Here is a 9,480-nt window from a genome sequence, read left to right on the forward strand (position 1 = left end):
ATTTAGAGCCTATTATAGCAAAGCAGAAACTATGCAAATTATGTGGAAAAAAAAAAACAACAACAAACCAAAACTCCTGCTAGGTTAAATATCATCACTGTAGGCTCAGAAAATACATGATTGCTGGTATTGAAGTCTACATCTTGAATTGCCCACCTCCCACAGGGCCAGCTTCTAGTTGCACCATTTTCTCAGGATAGGAAACCTCAGTAAAAGCTATCTGGCACTTGTCAAAAAGAAGTTTTCAGGAAACACTAGTGACAGAGAAGCATAAGAGACAGCAAAACTCCTACATAGGGGGATTAGAAGAACATTAACTTAGCAAAAGTGTAAGTACTTTCCAAGTGATGTTTTATTGCCAGGTAGTAACAAAATATTTAATATATCTCACCGAGAACTTCAAACAGGAGAGTCAATCAAACAATGACAACAGTGGGATGGCATGTGAAAAACAAACAAGAAGCTAAGTAAATATTGCAGAAGTTGAATCATCATGGTGCTGCACGATCAGAAGAACGTAGCTTATGGAAATGTCTACTGAGCTCTCTGTCATCTTCATATAATAGCAGCCTACTCAAGCAAGGTTGAGCATCATAAACAAACATGACAGCCAATATCCTGTGGCACAGCACTGAAAAAAGTGCTTGTACCATAACATAATAAGCAAAATAGTTATTAAATACACTGAAAGTGCTAAAAGGGTAAAAGATCCCCTACTTCCTTTTGCCCAAGGCGTGTACAACCTGAATCCACTACATATGATTTTTGGAAAAATATTGGATTGAAATCTTATCTTTGTAATAAAAACTTTTATTTTGTTGCACATACAATGATTTAGGTGTACCTGCCAGCACAGAGCTCGAGTTTTACACCTGAGATTTGCTGATTGCAAGACATTTCCAGTGTTGCAGTAGCTCATACTCAAAGTAGGAAAACATTACAACCTAAAAGATAAGTAATTAAGAGGAGTATAGAAGGAACGGAAAGAACTATATCTCTGAGATGCCTGAGATGCCACCTTGGTCTGACCTGAATGCACATTTCAACTGTAACACACAGAGACAGCTGTGGAACAGCAGTGTGCAAAAGCAGCTATTCTACTGAAACTGTCTTCAACATACGCCTTCTTAAAACCTGAATGCCTTCTAAAAAGGCACAGTGCATTTCAACTCCAGGCTATGTTTGGTGCCAAACATTCTAGAATTATGGTTTAGGAGTCTCTATATTCCTTTCTGAATCTAAACCAATCACCATCCATCAAACAGAATTTAAATAATTTTCTGAAATTAAATAATGAGCTGTCACATTAAATACGTATCAGCTACCACTCTAGCTTCGGTCACATACAAGAATGTTCCCTTTTCTTCTCAGACTTTATCCTCTTAGATATGCTTTACATATTTTTTCTTTTTGGAAAATAAGTCCAGCAAAGGGGAAAGGGTGACAGGCATTGATAACAAAAATCCTAGAAATGCTGTAAAGCTGGTTTCAGAGAGAGCATAAGTCTGAGCTTCTCATAAAACCAAGCTCACACACCACCATATGGCTACTTAACTTTCACACTTAAATTTACTCACACTATTGTATTTATCAGCACAGTCCAGCAGACCAGAGGACTCCTGCCAGCAGTAAGGAGTGGCTGCTGCCTATCAGCCAGCCTCCCATTTCCACCATACAGTTCAGGAAAGAACACAATCTCACCTTTCCATTCCTATGTAACACAGTGTACCACAAATAGAGACATGTATCCATTGACTAAATTAAAAATCTATTTTAGAAGTTATAATGACAAAATTGCAGCAAAGTGCCTAGTAATCATCTTACTTTGGAGGTGCACATGTTAACCAGAGGCACAGTTCACCCACAAACTTAGCTGTCCCACTTAGTTGTCAAAACTAGCTAGAGCCTTGCTGTTCAAAACTACTACAAGAACACAATATCTGCTTTAACTGTAACTTTCTCTCATGCTCTACTAATGCTTGCGTAAGAGGGCTTTTTTCTCACCCATTAGAGCACTTTTATTTTAAAACTCTGGGCTCAGTGATCTTTACAGGGCTGTGGTTGAAGCAAATGTCACTGAGGGCAAACCTACTGCTTACCAGCAGGTGTGTCTGTGGGAAAGTAAAGCTCAATGATGCGGTGGCCTCTAGAGATTTAACATTAAATTTCATTTTCTCTTGATTCTCTCTCACTCCATTTAAGAATCATGTTATCATCTCTACTGTGATTATCAGTATCATCACGTTTTGTGTGGAGAAGAAACACAGAAACGTTTGTGGGACCTAAAGGTACTACCAGCACTCTGCAATTACGTGGAGGTCTGCCCATCAGTGTTGCCTCTTTGTGTAAATCAGCAATAGTGCTTGTGAAGTAGCAAGGCTTAACTATTTCACAATCTACTCTCATACAGACAGGTCTGTTAGTTTCCACACCGTTGCTAAAGACCTATTCTCTTCAGGTCTTGTTGTGTTTGTCAAACAAATACCAGCTATGTCAAAAAACAACCCCTTGCTCACCAATTCTGGAAAGGAAATACACAGCCACTCACATTACCCACCTGTCCGCAACTGCTTGGAAAAACATTTGACGTGGAAGAAACGCAAGAATCTAGCCAATCCTTCATCTAACTGCTGAGAATTTAATTTGCATTTTGTAATTAATTATAATTGCCTATACACATGCTAGCAATAGAAACATGATGCTCCATATTAAAACCTGCCTCTTGTTCTTTTTGTTATAAAATTCCCTCCATATCCTGAATAACTTAATAAGTAATTCAAAAGAGAACCAAATAATTTAAAATCAAACAAATAATTTAAAAGAGAACACAGGAAATCAAACGTCCCAATTACACATGCAAGGAAAACAGGTAAAAACTGTAACAGCTCCAGAAGATCAGCCAGCTCGTATTCTTTCAACAACTGACAATTGCTTTATTCTCGTCTGTTTTGAGCAATACAAAAAAGAACAACAGGACAATCTCAAAAACTAAATAGTTCCGTTGGACCTCTCCATGATGAGAAACCTGGGCTGGTTTAAAGTTTAGCACAGCCTGAGCCATTAAGGAGGAAGCATAACATGCTATCATCAAGCAAAGTGACAACAGGATCAAGGGTTAGGACATTTTGGCTTGTTCCTTTGCTCGAAGAAAGCATGCTCGGGAGGGACTACACAATTTGTTATTTTCTAGCACAACTAGTGAACACTCTCCAGCAACATCTGCATGTGAAAGCAAAGTAGCTGTGGGTCTTTGTGGAAGATGTGAAAGTACCGATGAGAAATCCTGTGAACCGAGGTGACTGCAATGAGACAGACTGGGGAAGTGTCGCCCTTCAACTTTGATGTCACTGCTCTGCACATGTCATTGACGACCCTAGGTCCTCCACAACAATAGCCATTTCTGAGAAGCAAGAGCTGACCACCTATATGCTTAAGACAGTCTGCAACACCTCGGGCAAAAAGAGATAATGGTGAAAGATTTGTTATAGCCCGTTCTTACTCAATCTAAAATAACAAAAAGCTTAAAGTCAATCTTATTTTAGAAAACAGTAATCTAGCTAGGACTCCATAAACCATATGGATTCTAACAGAAAGACAAAACTGCTCATGAACTTCCTCTGCCCTATCATGTTATGTTACAAACAGCAACCGAAAGAAAAAAACAACTACAAAATCTAACTGGTACCAGGAAGTTATGAACTTCCCCTACTGAAAAAATTCCTTATCTAGTTCCTAATTACAATGAAAATATATTAACACACACACACACAAAAAAACCCACCCACACCAGAAAAGACCCTACACCACCAAACACCCCAAAGTGCTATTACCTGCTTCAGTTTTGTCACCCTAAAATACAACTTAACATTTAAAAGACACCTCCATACAAATCCAGTTGTGTTTTCTCTGTTGATAACTGGCAGACCTATATAATTAGCAGGAATGAAAACTCATACCTTGTTAACCAGTCAGAACAACCCCCACTCCCTCCAAGTTTTAAGGCTGAAAAGCATCTTTCCCTAGAAATGCCATTCTAATTAACACTGCCAAGTCCTCGGTTTTGGGGGGGGGGGGGGTTAAACCCTAAGAAAGGTCCCAGAGAGACATCTTCTGAAAGGATGACAATATCAGTTTAATTTAGCCTAAAGAAACTTAATTGTGCTTTTTATTGTAACGACTCAAAGCATGATCCCTTATCTACATTACTTTGCATTTATACTGTCTCTATTTGTTATTAATTTGCATTTTTGAAGGTAAGTTCTTATGTGAACAGGACTCTGCTGAGGATCAGTGTCTTTAGCCTATCACTGCTTAGATACCAGACTCATGTGCTTCTATTTAATGCTTAGGTATTTTAATGAAACAATTTTAAGATTTAAAAGATCCATTCCAAAGCATAAGAGCACTATAAGATCTTGTTGCAACTCCTTGTAGTGAGGAGCCCAAACTGAACACAGCATTCTGAACAAAAGTATTATGAACTTTTTCTATAAGCCGGCTTTAACAAGCTACAGGGACGCGGATTTAATATCAAAAACAGATGCTGGGGTGATGGGTAACAGTACTGTTACTCACCCATCTCTGCCTACGAACTCCAAGCAATGAAGAAACGGTGGAAAAGGAAAAGCAAACCACCCCTCACAGCCTAAAAGCAAGAGCCAGCCGACACTTCTCATTTCCCCTAAACCAGCAACACCCTCCTTCAGCAACGCAGTTAAAATAACGAAACCGCCCGAAGCAGGGAGGAAGGGCGGAGGGGGAGGGGGGGGCTCAGCTCTCTGCCGCTCGTACCACAGCGATACCGGCAGCTGGCACCGGCGCAACAGTGGCAGCTCCCCTGTACCTCACCCAAACCCCACCACCATCAGGCCCGTCCTGCCACTCACCGGCCATGCTGACAGCTCCACAGCCCCGCTGCCGCCGCGTCCAGGCCCGCACACGTCCGAAGGGACGGCCGGACAGACAGACGAATGCCCCCTCGGACAGACGGCTGGGCCCGACTCCCCTCCTTCCCTCCGCCCTTTTCAGAGGGAATTTCCCGACAGGCGGGCGGTCAGACCGGCTGACGAGAGCGTAGCCGTTGCCACCGCCCCCTGCCCCAGCTCCGCTTCCCGCCCCCGCCCCGCCCCGCCCGGCACCGACTGTTTCACTCCTCCTCCCCGGTGCGGGTCAGGGGAGGCCCGGGGGTTGCTCTCCAAATAAGATATAGCCGGCTATTAAATTTCAGAAAGTGTAACGGCGGCGTGCTTTGGAGAAGTCGTCGCTTGAGGTGCCGGGGCATTTAGGAGAGCTCCGAGGAAAAGGCTGATACTAATGCGACAAAGGCAAAAAAAGTAGCTGTTTCCGCGGGCTTTCACCTTCTGTGTTGCTAAAAGGAGCAGTACATGATTTCGATTCTGACACGAATTTCATTTACTGTTTCCAGTTGTGAAATCCTATTCCAAGTAGTCAGGTCCATGGAAATGCCAGGTATGCCAGACCTAAGAGCCCAGCAAGCCAAGGAACAGTGTCAGTGTTAAGCACCTTAGAGTGAGACAAAATCCTGCAAATAAAAACAGTAGGCCTTTTACTCAAATATGTCATCTTATTTTGGTGTGCTGTAAGGCCACCTCATACAGATACTGGAATTGCCTTGAATTGAGCTAAGTGGGCTCAAATGAAATGAAATGTTTTAGGCTATACAATGTGCATGTATTTGTAAGTGCATGCTGCAGTAGCAGGGGACTGAAAACACCCATGCAGTTTATCCAGCCTGTCCTGGAGGGAAGGATGGTCCTTCATCCTTCTAAGTAATCGATCTTTCATCTCCCCACTGCTAACACAAGAAAATCAGCCCAGGTTTCTATAGACCTTACATCAGTGTCTTTTGAAAGACCTGAACATCTAATAAAATCTTAAGTAATTTATGGAAGGGTAGGAGAGGAAAACATTAAACTGCAGTCAGGATCTGGCATGCATCAATTTTGCCATAAGGTGCTAAACATAAATCTTACTTCTGAAGTTTAAGGAAGGAGCATATTTTGGTAATCCAGGTCTTTATTTTGCAGTTTAAGCAATTACTTTTGTCATGATACAATGTCTCAATGCACTTACTCTGGTCTGTATGCGTTTGTTGTCATTAAGAAAATCTAAGGCCCCCTCCCCTACTCCAGGGACAGCGAATGAAACAGCAGAGGACACCATTCCCTTGCAGAGAGAAGCTACCCCGGCCCCTGCCCCACTGTGAAGAAATGTAATTCATGGGTGGCTGACAATCTGAACAATTAATTATAGCCCTTTAATTTGTTACATTTTATAATTCTTATTTTTGTGAATTTACTTACTGTGCAATGTTATCTTGAAGGTTTATCTTTTTTAAGAGCTCACTCTCATCCCTCTATGGGCAAGGAAATACATCTCATTGCGAGTTATGAGTTCTGTTCTCCCATTGCCTTTGTGAATTCTGTACAGCTGATCATCCTGCTCTGAGGACTACCTTTCACCAGCTTCAGAGCTGTCAACTCTATTTTCAGTGTCCAGACAGAAGTCTTCGTAAGGTATTCTGTTTTTCAATATTTCCAGGAACAAACTCACCTAAATTCTGATAGATCCTCTACTTCCTGTCTCAATTGAATCCTTGTTTTCTGTTTCTTTCCAGAAAAGGCTAAAAAGAATGCTGAACTGATGAGAAGTACTTTTTTGTTCCGTGGTTGATAGTCTTGGTAGCAGGTTTTCTTCCCTGAATGGTCTGCATCCTTCCCAGCTCCATTTCCTTGTGGTAGCCAGAAGTGAAAAAGCTAAAATTCCTTTTGCTAGAATCCTCTAATTTCAGAACACAGCAGAGGTGTTTAGAGCATGTTTCTTCTATAACCTTCACCCTTTTTCAGCACCTGCCTGTGAGGCATCCTTACATCACTTTCGCTCTTTGGAAGAGACCACGCTTTCTTGCTACTCATGTTTTTCTCAGTTACATGCAGCCTGGTGGTTACACAGCCTACAATAACAGAAAACTAAGTATAGTAGGGATAGACTGATATTTGAGGTAAGGAGAAACTATTCAGCAACAAGTAAATCAAGTCATCAAGGTCAACCTAAACCCTACCTGACCTTCAGAGCATTTCACATCCAAACTGGTTTTGGTCTGAAAGGGCCTTTAAAGACCATCTAGGTCCGTATCTGAAATACATCTCACAACTTGGCCCTCACATAGCTAGATCACTTGATGAAGGAGATGACCACCATGGGAGCAACTGTACAGCTCAAAAATGTGGATCAGGTGGAGGGGTCAGTAACAAGCAAATCTAGGGGGACTAAAATCACCTGGAAAGAAAGCAACACAAAGGAACTCTAAGTGCACACCTAGCTGGGGTATGAAGCTGCATTTGGTTAGCAACGGGATTTTTTTTTTTCCTTAACTCTTTAGGAATGAAACATATTGTCATGTGTAAATGCAGTTAAATGAATAAGTATATTTGAAAAGGAAATAAGACAAAGAAAACCCTCAAAGAACATTCAATCAACATGCATAACTGGTATTATTTTAACTATTCTTTCTCACTATCCTTTTTCAAAGCAAAGGTTGTTGGGATGTACAGAAACAAACCACAGCAGAAGATGCTGTTCTATAATCTGCAAGTCCATATGCTTAACTCAGTTAAGCAGAAGACACTGCCAATTCTTGTCCTCGGGCTCTGTGGTCCACCTCAACTTCACAGGATTTTTTGTTATAACCTCAATTTTGCCCAACTATCATTGTGTTTCCTGTAAATTGAAATTATCTTTCTCCACCTCACAAGCAAAACTTTCCTAAGATTCACAGTGTGTCATATGGTAAGATTGTTACAGCCCTGTCAAATTTATAACTGAAATCAGGGCAGAAGAATCTTAGGGGACACACAGCATAATCAAAGTGTCTGTGACATTACCTTTAGAAGATTAAAGGAAATGAGAGCTACATTATTACATGTAGATATTATGCTGAAATAATTCTATGATTGTGGGTTAGTTTCTTTACCGAAGAGCATGATTGGTCATTTTTCTTCCCACAAACAAATGAAAAACACCCAAGAAAGGTTCAAACCAGCAGTGCCCTAAACTGTGAGAAATTAGAACCAGAATTTTAGGTCTTCAGGGATTTCTTGGATTGCCTATGAACAATGATGTAAAAGTAAAAAGGAAAACAACGCAACCTGGATTTCTCTCCATATCCAAACCCATTTTGCTCATGAACATCTAATATTATGAGAAGCTTTTTAAAATTCATCTGTGGCACAACAGTTTTGGACAGCCTTCATTCACAAGTTAGAACAGCTGGAGAAATGTTCCAAATTTGAGGGCATCCCTGCATGTAATAGAGGTGATCTAGATAAGATTTTAGAAGGGAAAGAGGTGCTACTTCCCTCAGCTATCTGAAATTGGAATAGCATAGGAGATAAAACAAGCTGTTAGTATAGGCATATGAAGTAAATAAACACTTTTCCTTTTTTATCTGCAGGCACCAAATTGTGGTCTTTCAGGAATAATGAACGTAGCTACTTCCCTAAAAACAGTTTATATCCCTGGTTCCCACCTACTTCTATAGCCTGTAATGCTCCTGAATAGACACAGACCAAGGCACCTGGGGAACTCTGTGGCCCAAAGCAGAAGTGCCTACTCAGTCCTTCAGAAGGCAAATGTTATTGTGAGGGTACATGATGTGAAATTAAGGGAAATATGCCAGGCAATACAAATACAATGTTATGACTAAAACATCAATAAACATTCTCTATTTTCCCCCACCTCTTTTGAACTCTAACTCTTAAGACTTGCAGAAACAGGCTACACAAAGATAATTCTTAAGACTATGTGTTAGAAGTGGAGGCAGTATCTCACATACACATCAGTGTCTATAGTACAAACTGCTGCTTGATAGTGTTTTTAAGAAAAAGATCAGTGGGTTGAACTTCCAGCATCTCAAAAAACTTTAACTATATCCCTACCCCTTCCATAAAGTGAGAACAATCTATAATAAAAAGGAAATAAGAGGAAAACCAGCTGCCTAAGATCTATACACTGATCTATCATCTGAATACATAGAGACAAGATCTGGCTCAGAAAGTTCTTGAATAAAATTGCTGGATGAAGGACAATGTGAGTGGAGACACAGTTTTTCTCTCTTCAGCGATAGCCATGAGCCAATCCTCAAGGAAAAGCACAACAGAAGGACAAAGCGATCTTTTAGTCTAAACCCAGCATGGCTGTTTAAGAATATGTTCATGTTCCTAAACTAGGCAAAAGTTCTACAGAAGCCTTCTCAAGTAAAAGGCAAAAACCTAAGAAAATTAAAGAAGCCTTACTCAAAATCATGCAAGCAGACAGATAAATCCCTCTATTCTTGTGACTACCCTGTATCTCAATCTATGGCACAAGGATTATCCCACGAGAGTGAAGTAGAGAATTAGCATATAGCACTGCAAACTATGGAAACCTGGTCAGCAGCTGACATGAAGTGTAAGAACATGT

Source organism: Indicator indicator, chromosome 9 (genome assembly GCF_027791375.1).
Source record: "Indicator indicator isolate 239-I01 chromosome 9, UM_Iind_1.1, whole genome shotgun sequence".
Taxonomy (NCBI): domain Eukaryota; kingdom Metazoa; phylum Chordata; class Aves; order Piciformes; family Indicatoridae; genus Indicator; species Indicator indicator.